The following is a 14,084-nucleotide window of genomic DNA, read 5'->3' on the forward strand; positions in this document are numbered from 1 at the left end:
CAAATTTTAGGTCAGTTCTATGTCATAATTATGTCACACTATATGACATCATCTCAAAGTCATCAATAAAGTCATTTTTATGTCATATCTACGTAATAATTTTATGATCTCTATATGACCTGTCTCTGACGTCATATGAAGGTCATGTGTTCACTGGGTTATGCACGACTATACATGAATTTATATTAGCCATGTCTGATCAGATCTAATCATATATAGACTTATATATGGTAATAGATGGAGTTATAACAGCCAAGTGTGGTCATATCTAATTATATATCGACTCATATATGATCAGACCTGATCATATATAGACTTATGTATGATTATATATGGGGTTATAACAGCCATGTATGATCAGATCTAATTATGTATGGGGTCATATATAATTATATATAATTATATATGACCCCATATATAATCATGCATGATTATATATAACTTCATATATGATTATATATAATCATATATGATCATATATATGAACATGTATAATCATATATGATCATATATATTAACATATATAATCACATATGATTAGACAAAATCTTTTTTCATCGGGTAACCATGTTTATTCAGAGTCAGTTTATCAATCTGAGATTTTAGTAATACGCGATTAACTCAGCTTTGCTCGTACATTTGTAAATATAAGTATATAAGTATGATAACAATATTTAAATCGCGGATTAAGAATCTCGAATTGAAAAACTGACCTTCAAAAAATTTGCTTCAACCTTAGTGAAAATGTGCAAGGGCCACCTTCGTTTTAAACTAAGCGCGAGCTATCGAAAAGTCAGGGAGGCACTGAAAATTTTTTAAAAATCTACCTTTCATTCTGTTTGCCAGATGGCATTTTTTTCTCTTCAAACCATAACTAGAAATTTTTAAACACAAGACGTTTTTTTGCTCCGTATTCCCACGTATAGAATAGAAAGAAGATCAAATTATACTATTATAAAAAGCTTAAAAGATTTTCTACTTATTGTTCAGTTCGATGATTGTCATTCTAAATTTCGATATAAATTAATTTTAAAAGTAAAAGTGGTTTCCCACCAGGCTATACTATGTACGAACTCACATTCTCTATCCCTCTCGTTACACACACCCTGCAGTGTACACGGAGGGAACGTAATGGTTTGGAAAATGAAGTTCTTGTAGCTCGTTGAGAATTCCATCCCGTATTCCCAGCTCCCTTTTATCCCTACCTCACACTACCATCCATCCTTGATCCTTCTCTGACCTCTTTATCTTCATTCTCTCTCAAGATTTTAATTTTAACTGACTTTAATTTTTTTTTTTTTCTACAGAATCAGTTAAAAACTAATTTTCATCAGTTAATTTACAAAATATTCATATATTTATTTATAGTTATTATTATTATTAGATTAACAACCACTAAATAACGTCTCTAACTGGAAGTATACTGAGAAAAAATTTCTCTTCGGACAATTAAATTGGTTTTGTTAAGTTCTGTTAAACTAAAATTTATTTGAGACAACTAAATTTTATGACGTAAACATAATCTGTTTTGTCATTTTTAACAAATGATTTAATATACTTCATTTGGTTGACATTAATATTTCTCTTTCTAAGATGATAAAATCATTTGTTCAAGTTAAAAATATATTTATTTAATAGACAACTAAATTATTTTATAGTGCCAACAAACCCAGATATTAAAACAAAATATTGTAGTATTAACTCTATAAAAAATATTACTTAGACACAAAAAGATATATTCATTAAAAATAAATATATATTTGTTCGAGGTTAATAAATAATATATATGAGTATGAAGTAAAAAACAAAAATTTTTTCATCTAAAATGTACTTTTTATTTTTGTATATCGAGAATAAGTATTCAAGAAAATGTTAATGTCTTAATGTAATAGGAGATGTATTAATACATGATAATTATTATCAAAAAAGGCAGTTGTCACTCGGTTGAATAACAGAAGTGTATTCGTCCCATAAGTGCTTCAAGTTAGGAGTATAATAATTCTGAAATAAGTTTCTAACCAGGGACACTACAAGATGTGGGCGTGATCAAGTGGCGAGCAACGAGCTACTCCCACTGCTGTTGGCTAGCATCAAAACTTAAGCTAAGAGAAAAATTTTTTGGGAGAAAAGATAAATACGAAGGAGAGGAAGTTATGGTGCTAGGCAGCAGTAGCGGGAGTAGTTCGGTGGTCGCCACTAGATCGCGCCCACTACTTGTAGTGTTCCTAGTAAGAAACTTAGATCAGAATTATTATATTCCCAACATGAAATATTTATGGAATGGGTTACCCGCTGTAAATTAGCAGATTGACGACAACCCTTTTTTGATAGTAATATAGGGGTATCCTGTATCACACTATCACACTAATATTTTACATTAATGTTTGCCTGAACAATTTTTGTCATAGTATAAAAAAAAAGTATCTGTCAAGGAAATAATAGTATATTGTGTGACAAGGGATGAAACAAAACGATTCCGGACTAGGGCGAGGGCTGACATCACCCGCAGTATGAAATCATGTTTTATCCTGAGTCACACACTATATTTTTCATGATAACCTGCATCGGAACTTCAAGATCCAGTGTCAGCAGCCAGTAAAAAATAAGTTAATTTCAAGCCGATAATGCGGAGAACTGTTAGAGAATGAGAAATATGTGAATTACAGTCACTTATTGAATAGCAAATAAGAGAGAAATATCATCTTCACTCATTTTTTAGTAATTTTATTTGGTTAATTAGAACTGTCATTGAAAAAATGGAATGAGTAATCTGAAGTGACAAGTAAACAAATGAGAGTCATAAGGCAACAAATGAACATTGAATATAACTGACACCGGGCAAAAACGATTGTGTTTCTTCCCAAGGGAAGAAACACGCATGTTTCTGCCCACTGTATGAAGGTATTTTTAAATTACGAATTCACTAGCAGTTGTTTACAGCATGGGCTTGAAATTCGCTTGTTTCGACGGACTGTAGATACACTAAAACTTCAAGTTTCGATGCTGGTATCATGAAAATTATTTCTCTAAGTATGCATTCATTCAATTGTTAAATCAATATTCTTTCATTTTAAGATAATATTTGATTATTCATAATAATAACTGATTCTCTAAGGATCACTAATATATTTCATTATGACTACTTTATAAGCTCTAAAGGTAATCAATTTGATTTTATGTTTCCTACTTAATGCATAATTATCGTTACTACACAGAAAAAAAAAATCTTGACTCACGAAAATTTTTCTTCAACCAAGAAATTTTTCAGCGAGTGGAATGAAAACCAGAAATTTCTTGAACGAAGTGAAATAATTTCTTGAATTTTAAATCTTCAATTAAGAAAAAAAATTCTTAAGCAAATACATATTTCATACTTGGTCCAATAATAGAATTACTTGTTTTAAATACTTGCATTTTTTAGCATAATAAATATTTTTTTTAACCTGAGTATGTTACTTACTTAAACAAAGAAATAAAATTATTTAGTTCGGGAAAATTTTACACTTAATTAAAGAACTATGATGTTTTGAACCAATAAACGGTACGAGCTCGAACTAAAAATAAAGGAAGTTGGTTTAAATAATTTAAACTCTTGGTTTGAGTATAGTGTACTTTCTCTGACCAATCACATGAAAAACCTCAAACCAAGATTACTAGAGTCTCAAGCCAAGAAAGTTTTCTCTTGGATTCTCACTTATAGGTGCTCCCTCCTTCGCAGCCTAAGGAATGAATACTCCCCACTCTCTCTCTTTCTCACACTAGCGCATTATTGGATTTTGAGTCCACCTTGATATTTTAAATAAATTGAAAATTAAATAACTAAATTATATTATTACAATAAATTAATTAATTAATGTAATTACATAATATTGAATAATTTCTCAATTTTTTTTGTAATTAAAGGCCATAGGGGTATGTATGGTGAATCGGCCCCGGAAAGATATTTGAATGATACTTAGAGGATATGTAGGTACTAATAAAATACTAAGATCCTGAAAGTTTCAGATGTCTAACTAAATCCGTTTCCAAGAAAATAAATATTATGTAGAAAATAGAAAGTCTTTTTTTTCTTAGGATTGGCTTAACCGATTGGTCTAAAAAATTAGTATGTTTTGAGAGCTCATAATAGCTTTCAAAAAAAATAATAATCAGTTTTATAGCTTCATAAGATCCTTGAAAAAATATTGTTTTTTCTAACTATGATACAATTTTGGAACAATTATGGAACTATTTATTTTTCAAAGCCTTATGTACTCTCCTATAACACATAATTTTTTCAGATTTTTAAAAAAGGTACTCCATCGTTAAAAAAAATAAAAACCATTTTTCAGCTCAATTAATGCATCTATTCAAAAAGTTTAGGCTATACTTTTTTAATTTAATGCACATTCAGATAGTTTGTAGCTATCAGAAATAATATTTTGTATTTAAAACAATGACAAAAAAATTTTCATCAATGTAAAAAATTAAAATAGTTCAAAATAATTAATTATTTATTAATTTTAATAAATATTTTTGAAAACAACTTTTCGTTTCACAGCTTGCCGTTTTTAGAACCCGCCGCTCATGAGACTGATCGGAACTTTAAGCGGAAGATTGGCGGAACCTTTTAAATTGTCAAAGAGCATATAACTAGCCATAAAATCCTTAAGAAAAATGTTAGCATTTATTTTGAACAAATATTATCAAATTCTGCTATCTTTTATGATGTCTAAGATTTTAAATAGTGCCGCTAAAATTCCCGAAATCATCCGATAAGAGTATTTTGGGTATTTTAAGGAGAAACTGCGGAATACGAAAAATACCAATACTGCCGCGTAAATTCCGAAAGGAGATCGTGGGGTACTTTCAGGTAAAACTGCGAAATACAAAAAATACCAAAACTACCGCGTAAATTCTTGGAATCTTCCAAAAAGAGTTCGTAGGGTGCTTTCAGGTGAAATTGCGTAATACAAAAATAATAAAAGTGCCGCTAACTCTCCGGAAATCTTCCAATAAGAGTATTTTCGGTACTTTCGATGGAACTGCGGAATACAAATATACTAATAGTGCCGCGGCCGTATTGGTATCCGCTTAAATAATTAATTATTTTGAACTATTTTAATTTTTTACATTGATGGAAAATTTTTTGTCATTGTTTTAAACACAAAATATTATTTCTGATAGCTACAAACTATCTGAATGTGCATTAAATTAAAAAAGTATAGCCTAAACTTTTTGAATAGATGCATTAATTGAGCTGAAAAATGGTTTTTATTTTTTTTAACGATGGAGTACCTTTTTGAAAAATCTGAAAAAATTATGCGTTATAGGGGAGTACATAAGGCTTTGAAAAAAAAAATAGTTTCATAATTGTTCCAAAATTGTATCATAGTTAGAAAACAAAACAATATAGAAAAAAACAATTTTTTTTCAAGGATCTTATGAAGCTATAAAACTGATTATTATTTTTTTTGAAAGCTATTATGAGCTCTCAAAACATACTAAATTTTTAGACCAATCGGTTAAGCCAATCCTGAGAAAAAAAAAACTTTTCTATTTTCTACATAATATTTATTTTCTTGGAAACGGATTTAGTTAGACATCTGAAACTTTCAGGATCTTAGTATTTTATTAGTACCTACATATCCTCTAAGTATCATTCAAATATCTTTCCGGGGCCGATTCACCATACTTATACCCCTATGGCCTTTGTTTTTTATTTTTTTAAACTTTTTTATTTTTATGTCGAAATTCATTTATGAACGATTCATACGATCCGTTCAGTATTTTGGTCAAATGTCAGAACTAACATTTTTCTAAATTATTGGTGATAATATTTGTAATATTAATTCTGTGTTTAGGATTTAAAAATGTGACTGACCATAAGCCAGTGTAGCTCAGTATATGTGGGCAAAGTAAACACAGCCTAGCAAAGGCTGGGATAGCTTAGTTTGTAAAGCTCTCGCGTCACGCCGAATCGATCTGGATTCGATTCCTCTGTTAAGCGATAATTGTTTTTTCTCAATTTGTTTTAAATATTTAACTTATTGCGAAACTTGCCTATCCCTTATATTTGCTTCTGATATAGTATTTATTTGCTTCACAGCATTGTTTGTAATATTTAAACAAAAAAAAAAAATTGTTCAATAAAATCATGAAAAAAAAAAATAAAATTTTTTATCTCGATAGATTTATTTGCTTAACTAGAGAAATTAATTTCTTGGCTGAAAAATTTTTTTTTGTTTGCGAGAAAAAAAAATTTCTTGGCCCAAGAAAGTTTCTTCTTGGTTTAAAAAATTTTTTTTCTTAGTACAAAAATTTTTTTTTTTAGCTCAAGACATTGTTTCTTGACTCGATAAGGTAACAGTCATTAGACAAGAACAAAATTTTTCGAGTTAAGAACAAACGTTCTTGGCCCGAGAAAAATAATCCCGACTAGAATTTCTTCCTGATTTGCCTGAAGTACCATAAGGACCTTATCAGGTTAATGTAAGGTTTGCCTTATTAGGGCAAACCTGACAAGTTCCTTGTCAGGACCTCATCAGGATATCCTTATTAAAAAAAAAGTTATTTGCCATCAGGTCAACCTGACGAGTTTCTGATCAGGACCTCATCAGGATATCTCTATACAAATAATAAGTTATTTGTCATCAGGTCAACCTGACGAGTTCCTGATCAGGACCTCATCAGGATATCCCTATACAAATAAGAAGTTATTTGTCATCAGGTCAACCTGACGAGTTCCTGATCAGGATCTCATCAGGATATCCCTATTCAAAAAAAAGTTATTTGCCATCGGGTCAACCTGGCGAGTTCCTGATCAGGACCTCATCAGGATATCTCTATTAAAAAAAAGTTATTTGCCATCGGGTCAACCCGATAAGTTCCTGATCAGGACCTCGTCAGGATAGTCTTATTCAAAAAAAAGTTATTTACCGATCGGGTCAACCTGATGAGTTCCTGATCAGGACCTCGTCAGGATAGTCTTATTTAAAAAAAAGTTATTTACCGATCGGGTCAACCTGACGAGTTCCTGATCAGGACCTCATCAGGATATCTCTATTAAAAAAAAAGTTATTTGCCATCGGGTCAACCTGACAAGTTTCTGATCAGGACCTCGTCAGGATATCCTTATTCTAAAAAAAGTTATTTGAGATCGGGTCAACCTGACGAGTTCCTGATCAAGACCGTATCTGGATATCTCTATTAAAAAAAAAGTTATTTGCCATCGGGTCAACCTGACAAGTTCCTGATCAGGACCTCGTGAGGATAGTCTTATTCAAAAAAAAGTTATTTACCGATCGGGTCAACCTGACGAGTTCCTGATCAGGACCGTATCTGGATATCCTTATTCAAAAAAAAGTTATCCCATTTCTTCAAATATTTCATTTACAGGCTAAAAATTTAGAAAAGTACAAAAGAATATAATATAAAAATCACGTCGATCATTGTAGCACAGATTTTTTACTTCTTCATCGGTTATTCTTTGACATCATAATGAATATTATATTTACACTTTCAAGATCACTTGTGTATGTCAGACCAGTGGATAGCATCGAGGACTTTGAATCGAAAGGACACAGGTTCGAGCCCAGCAGTTATCGGGATTTTTTCATCAATAAAAAATATGTTTACTTCCTCTAATTAATGCTTTCAATACAATAGATAACATTCTCGTTCGAATTAAAATTCTCTTATTTTTTTTTCGCAATTTAATATTTTTTTAAAAATAATTGCTAATAAGGTAATCCTAATAAGGATTTGATGAGGATATCCTGGTAAGGTCCTGATAAGGCAATCCCGATAAGGACCTCATGGGTCTTATGCGTTACATCCATATCAGGATCCTCGTCAAGATACCCTGATCGGGACCTTATTTGACATAAGGTTAACCCGATAAGGACCTTGTCAGGCCCTTATGAAAAATTCTAGTCGGGATGCTTTAAACCAAGAACAAACTTTCTTGGCCCAAGAAAGTTTGTTCTTGGTTTAAAACATTATTTTTCATGGTTCAAAAACTTTTTCGTTTCAGCTCAAGAAATTTTTTCTCGACTTAAAAACGTAAAAATTTTCAGCCATAAAAAAAAATTTGTTGATTTGAAAAAAAAATCTTCTCGAACCAAAAAAAAAAATTTTTGAGACCAAGGAAGTTTTTTCTTGGTTTAAAGAATTTATGTTTCAGACTTATAAAATTATGTCTTCCGCGAAGGAAATAATTTCTTGATCCAAATAATTTTTTTACTTGAATAAAGTAAGAAATTTCGCTTGGTTCAAGAAAAAAATTTCGAAGACATTTTATTTCTTGGTTCAAGATTTCCTTTTTTTCTGTGTAAATATTTTATCGTTTGTAATAACTTGTTTTGTTTTTGAATTATAAAATATTTAGTTAAAACAATTAAATATATGATTGGCAATGGGCAATCAAATCATTTTGTTGTTATAACTAAAATTTAGTTGTCAGAAGTAATTTTTTTTTTCTCAGTGTGAGAACCATCATCATCACCTTTGACGTGGAATTATCATACGTAAACAGACTTACCCGTACAGAGTAGTGTCTTGTGAATTTAAGATAGTCACATGTTATCACTTTTCTAGGTTTCTCGAGCTTATATACTTGACTAAATATGTATATGTATTAGAGTGGGTCAAAAAAATCAACTAGTTTTTTTTTCACACGTGCTACGGAAAAATGGGTTGCTAGACACCTTAAAAGAAATCTCACCAAATATAAGCTCTTAATTTTAATAGGAAGATCCTCCACATCGCAGTTTTTTATTTTTTTCTCAGTCCAATAGAAAAAAATTAATACCTCATCATTAATTGATTGTAGAGAAAAATGTTTACAAAAAATTTTGTAGGAAATTTAATGCTCTGCAAAAAAGGTATCCGATATTTTTTTCCGTAAACCTCACCATTTGAATGATATTGAAGATTTAAGTTAGATCATTTTAAGACAAATTTCATTTTTGTATATGAATTTTATAACTCGACAATAAATTACTATTATAAAATGCGCAATGCAAATTTTATGTAGGAAATTAACTGCTCTATAAAAATGGTATCTTCTGTTTTGGCGATTAAATTAAGCGTTCAAAAGATATTCGTCATCAAACTTTCATGTGTACTGATTTTAAGAGTTTTTGATTAGATAATCGACAAATTTTAATGTAATTTATAAGTTTTGAGTAAATTTACACGAATGTTAGTTTTTATCAACTGAGAAACTTCAAAATATTTTATGTGTAAGTATCTGTGCACAGTAAAAAAAAATCTTGACTCAAGAAAATTTTTCTTCAACCAAGAAATTTTTCAGCGAGCAGAATGAAAACCGGAAATTTCTTGAACGAAGTGAAATTATTTCTTGAATTTTAAATCTTCAATTAAAAAAAAAAATTCTTAAGCAAATACATATTTCATACTTGGTCCGATAATAGAATTACTTATTTCAAAAACTTGCATTTCTTATTATAATAAACATTTTTCTCAACCTAAGTATGTTACTTACTTTAATAATACTTACTTAATTTAAACTCTTGGTTTGAGTGAAGTGTACTTTCTCTGACCAATCACACGAAAAATCTCAAACCAAGATTACTAGAGTCTCAAGCCAAGAAAGTTTCCTCTTGGATTCTCACTCATAGATGCTCCCTCCTTCGCATCCTAAGGAATGAATACTCCCCACTCTCTTTCTTTCTCACACTATCGTAGCAAATGGATTTTGAGTCCACCTTTTTATTTTAAATAAATTAAAAATTAAATTACTAAATTATATTATTATAATAAATTAATTAAATAATATTGAATAATATCTCAATTTATTTCGTAATTACATTTTTTTTTGTTTTTAAAACTTTTTTATTTTTATGTCAAAATTCATTTATGAACGATTCATACGATCCGTTCAGTATTTTGGTAAAATGTCAAAACTAACATTTTTCTAAGTTATTGGCATAACATTTGTAATATTAATTCTGTGTTTAGGATCTAAAAATGTGACTGAGTATGGCTCAGTATATGTGGGCAAAGTAAACGTTCTCTGACAAAGGCTGGGATGGCTTAATTGGTAAAGCTCTCGCGTGGCGCCGAATCGATCTGGATTCGATTCCTGGGTTAAGCGATAATTGTTTTTTCTCAATTTGTTTTAAATGTTTAACTTATTGCGAAACTGGCCTATCCCTTATAAATGCTTCTGATGCAGTATTTATTTGCTTCACAGCATTGTGTAACGGGTACTTTTATTAACTAATTTATTGTAAACAAATCTTACCCCCGGCTCGAGTGAAGCTCGCCGGAGTCCAGGATTCGGACGAGGGTAAATTATTGTGCAAAAGTAAACTATCAGTAAATTACAAAACCTCTTTATTCTAATAAAAATAACAGTAGTACAATTACAATAAAACAAAGAAAAACCCACTCATACACGGCGTTACAATTCTCCGTTACCGCCGTCGGTACAAATCGCGTTGCTAAGCTCCCCTTCTTGGCCCTCTGTCCCCATTTCCTGACGGGTAGCTAGTGCCACCCCGCAGGCCCTATTCCATGTTACCCGAGGGGAGAGTGAATAAAATCCACCTCGCCCCCACCTACTCGGTTGTGATTGCCTACCACCGTTTGGCTGAAGGCCTCCAGGTTGGCGGTTGCCTTTTCGTCGTGGGTGAAACTGTTCACTTACCTGTGTCGTAGTCCGCGCCAGGTAGAGTGGACCCTCTTTAATTCTTCGTCTAGAAAACTCCCGTCGAGGAATTAAACCCAGAGAAAAGTTGCCCAACGGTGGATAATTTTTCGGCTTTATCACCTCAACCTTAGTGATCTATAAGCGGAAATTATTTGCCCAACATCGCCACCTATCGTGTGCCGTGGAACTTCAAAAAACTCACCGATTCATTCTAAGTCCCGATTAATTTTCGCTGTGAAATATTTATTTTCATTCAGACAATCCGTAATTTTCCACAACAAATTATATTTTCGTACAAATTCTCGCCGGGACTTAGGCCCATGACATTCAAACAGAAAAATTAATTTATCATAAATTATTTTCTATTCTAAATTTCCTTCGGACTTAGAATGAAAATTTAATTAGTAGTAATTTATAACATTTAAGTAGATAATACTTTGCAGAAACTCGATTTTTGTTCTTCTTTAGAACAAAAATTATCGGCTCACTAATTCGCTTTTATCAGTTCGACGGTAGTTACCGCAAGCGAACCAACGTCGACCTTGTCGAATTTTAATCACGGAAATAATAAATCAAAATAAAAATAATACATGTTTATAATAATATTCGTCTTACGCAAGTAACTAACTAACAATTTTTAAAGAATCATTTAATCATAATGACAGAACTAACAATAGTAATAAATGTAATAAATTATCATAATAATAACGATAGTAATAGTGATAGTAATAATCGTAATCATACGAAACAAAAATAATAAACGTAAACAAAACAAAACAACAAAAACAAAATACTGTAGTTTCATGATCTACTGCCATGTTCTTCACAATTGTTTGTAATATTTGAACAAAAAAAAAAAAAATTGTTCAATAAACAAATGAAAAAAAAAATAAAATTTTTTATCTCGATAAATTTATTTGCTTAATTAAAAAAATTAATTTCTTGGCTGAAAAGTTTTTTTTTGTTTGCGACAAAAAAAAAAAATTTCTTGGCCCAAGAAATTTTTTTCTTGGTTTAAAAAATTTTTTTTCTTACTACAAAAACTTTCTTTTTTTAGCTCAAGACAATGTTTCTTGACTCAATAAGGTAACAGTCTTTCGACGAGAAAAAAATTTCTCGAGTTAAGAACAAACTTTCTTGGCCCGAGAAAGTTTGTTCTTGGTTTAAAACATTATTTGTCATGGTTCAAAAACTTTTTCGTTTCAGCTCAAGACATTTTTTCTTGACTTAAAAACGTAACAATTTTCAGCCAAAAGAAAAATTTGTTGAGTTAAAAAAAAAATCTTCTCGAACCAAAAAAAAATTTTTGGGACCAAGAAAGTTTTTTCTTGGTTTAAAGAATTCATGTGTCAGACTAAGAAAGTTATGTCTTCCGCGAAGGAAATAATTTCTTGATCCAAATAATTTTTTTACTTGAATAAAGTAAGAAATTTCGCTTGGTTCAAGAAAAAAATTTCGAAGACATTTTATTTCTTGGTTCAAGATTTCCTTTTTTTCTGTGTTCCTACACTTAAAAAAATAAATTATTTATTGCTTAGTTAATTATTTATTAATAAGAAAAGCGGGGTTTTCATTATAAATATGTTATGATATGTTTCAGTTTTAGGGAAAAAAAATGTCCAATCAGTTATAAAAAAGTTTTTTAGTTCAATTTTCAACTGAGTTATTAATTTTCAAACAATTTTTTGTTGCAAGTAGGGTAATTTTTTCGATGCTCTTTAACAACTTGCAAAAAGAAATAAAATACGCAACGAAAATTCTCGAGAGAAGAAAATTTCCCTAGAACAATTTCCAGCTATAGTGAAAAAATTTTTAAAGACGTTTTGAAGACGTTATCGAAAAAAAAACAACATGATCGTGATTTCTTATAATTAAAAATAAAGTGTTTAGAATTATTGAAAAAAAATTTTCAAAATTTTTGAAAATAAAACTCAAATAATACTTATATTAATGACAAAAAATGAAATTTGTAGGAAATTCATAAATTAAATTGAAATTTTTCGATTATCTAATCAAAAACTCGAAAAATCAGTACACATGAAAGTTTGATGATGAATATCTTTTGAACGCTTAATTTAATCGCCAAAACATAAGATACCATTTTTATAGAGCAGTTAATTTCCTACATACAATTTGCATTGCGCATTTTATAATAGTCATTTATTGTCGAGTTATAAAATTCATATACAAAAATGAAATTTGTCTTAAAATGATCTAACTTAAATCTCCAATATCATTTAAATGGTGAAGTTGACGGAAAAAATATTTGATACCTTTTTTGTAGAACATTAAATTTCCAACAAATTTCTTTAGAAACATTTTTCTGTACAATCAATTAATGATGAGGTATGAATTTTTTTCTATGGGACTGAGAAAAAAATAAAAAACTGCGATGTGGAGGATCTTCCTACCAGGACGCTTAAACGAAATTTGGTCTCGTGGCATTTCTCCAAGAAAAATTGATGACAATTCCGATAATTTTTCATAGTCGTCTCGGGGTTGCGATAACTACCAAAAATAATCAATTATTCGTAAAAAATCGAAAATTTTCCTCTACACTTAAAATTATATTCAAATAATACCTGTAAGCATCGCATAATAAATGTAGAGAGATAATTTTTTTTTCATTCGTAACAATCGTATCTTCAACACCAGATTTATACTTCGTTTTATCGACTGTGTCCCAAAATTTCTTGAATCACCCAAATATTGTAACATTTGGTCCGGATGTTGCTGACCAATACACTTCGAATGCACTTCTTAAAATTATTTCATAAATATGATGGTGACATGGTAACCATATTAATTCTTTTCCTAAAGCCGTTTCAATTTCTTCACATGTACCGTGATGGATTTCTGTATAGTAAGAATAGATAATTACACTTTAAGTTATGTATTTAAAAAAAATTGTAACGCATATTCAAAATCTAAATAAATAAAGAATTATAAATAATGGGCACGTGTCGAAAATTTAATTTATGTATGAAAACAATTCAACTAGAAGAATGAAAATAAAATTGTCTTTTAAATAAATCATCATTGATTGGTTACCCGTATTAACTGCAGTCGTGTCAAAACACATCGTCTTAATGTAACAAATAATACCCCATTGATTTAACGTCGATAAGATGGCTGCTACTTGATTTTCTGTCGTTCCACTATTCATTTCTGGAACTCCAAGTAACTGCTCAGTACCAAAAGCAGTCAAAAGAATCGGTAACCGATCACGAATTTCGATTCAGCAATGTCATTCAGTATTTTGCCATCCCAATGCACGACGTATTTATCGTGAGCTTTGAAGTTATCTTTTAGTCCTATGGCAATGTCTTTTCGTAAGAGTATGCGAGTTCGTTGGATTGTTCTGTAACTAAGAGTTGTATCTTCTATATTAACACTAACACTTGATAGAACTGGAGCAATAATGAAC

General features: G+C 30.4%; 1 protein-coding gene across 3 annotated transcripts in view; it reads left to right on the top strand.

The window, feature by feature from the left end:
* The window catches only part of LOC130673303 (uncharacterized), a 53,373-nt gene that overhangs the window by 22,705 nt on the left and 16,584 nt on the right, over positions 1-14,084 (top strand). The window lies entirely within an intron of this gene.

The sequence above is a fragment of the Microplitis mediator genome, chromosome 8 (genome assembly GCF_029852145.1).
Source record: "Microplitis mediator isolate UGA2020A chromosome 8, iyMicMedi2.1, whole genome shotgun sequence".
Lineage (NCBI taxonomy): Eukaryota > Metazoa > Arthropoda > Insecta > Hymenoptera > Braconidae > Microplitis > Microplitis mediator.